Raw genomic sequence first — 1,618 nt, 5'->3', positions numbered from 1 at the left:
AGACACATACACTGATGCACGCACGCACATACACACACACACACACACACACACACGCACACACACACACACACACACACACACACACACACACACACAGACACATACACTGATGCACGCACACACATGCACACACACACACACACGCACACACGCACACACGCGCACACGCACACGCGCACGCACACACACACACGCACACGCACACAAACACATACACACACAGACACACACTCACTCACACTCACACACACACACACGCACACGCACGCACACACACACACACACACACACACACACACACACACACACACACACACACACACACACACACACACACACACACACACAGAGTGGTGTTTCATTGTGAGGACACATGATGAAGTCAGCTCGTGTTCATCATGACTCTGACACACACTTCTCTGATAACATGTTTGATCACGTCAACAGATTTTATTAAGATAAAAAGACTTTAAAGAATCACTGTTTTTATTTCCAGTCAAATGTTTGGATATTATTTCTGTAAGTTTCAACAAAACTGAAGAGATTAAGACAATACAAAAAAACTTGAATAAATTAATAATTTAAAACATGTTTCATGTTTTAGATTCTTCAAAGCAGCCACTGTTTGCCTTGACAACCCCTCCCTTCCCCTCCTCTCCTCTCCTCCTCTCCTCCTCCTCCATCCTCAGGTCTGCCTGACCTTTCAACAACACACACCATCTCCCGTTTCTTTGAGCACGTTGAGGCTGCAGTTCCGTGGACGGACACATGGAGGTGCTGCAGTGCTTCACAACTGCTTGACATTTCCTCTTTAAATGCCAGTTTAAACCCCAGGTCAGCTCGAAACAATGACATCATATATGAAAAAACAGAAAGGAGACGTTACTGAGTTACTGTAAGAGACTGGAGGAGGAAGGACCAACTTCAACTATAAATTTTATCAAAAAGGAAAGTTTTGAATGGAACCTTGAAGCTCCAGAGGATTTCTGCTCCTGAATACAAACCGGTAGCCTGAAAACGGAAAATCTGATTTAATCCTGCTGCTGGAAACTCTGGTAACCACAAGAAGGCTGAGAGAAAACATCTCTGTCAGGATGATGTGGTTCTATAAGGTCAGGATGCTGTGGTTCTATAAAATCAGGATGATGTGGTTCTATAAAATCTGTTAGGATGATGTGGTTCTTTATGATCTATCAGGATGATGTAGTTCTATTAGATCTGTCAGGATGATGTGGTTCTTTATGATCTATCAGGATGATGTAGTTCTATTAGATCTGTCAGGATGATGTGGTTCTATAAGATCTGTTAGGATGATGTGGTTCTATAAGATCTGTCAGGATGATGTAGTTCTATTAGATCTGTCGGGATGATGTAGTTCTATTAGATCTGTCGGGATGATGTAGTTCTATTAGATCTGTCAGGATGATGTAGTTCTATTAGATCTGTCAGGATGATGTGGTTCTATAAGATCTGTCAGGATGATGTAGTTCTATTAGATCTGTCAGGATGATGTAGTTCTATTAGATCTGTCAGGATGATGTGGTTCTATAAGATCTGTCAGGATGATGTAGTTCTATAAGATCTGTCGGGATGATGTAGTTCTATTAGATCTGTC

Source organism: Brachyistius frenatus, unplaced genomic scaffold (genome assembly GCF_029030835.1).
Source record: "Brachyistius frenatus isolate BFR_SWC_R1_liver_20210118 unplaced genomic scaffold, ASM2903083v1 Contig_565, whole genome shotgun sequence".
Taxonomy (NCBI): Eukaryota; Metazoa; Chordata; class Actinopteri; family Embiotocidae; genus Brachyistius; species Brachyistius frenatus.
This window is presented reverse-complemented; position numbering follows the sequence as displayed.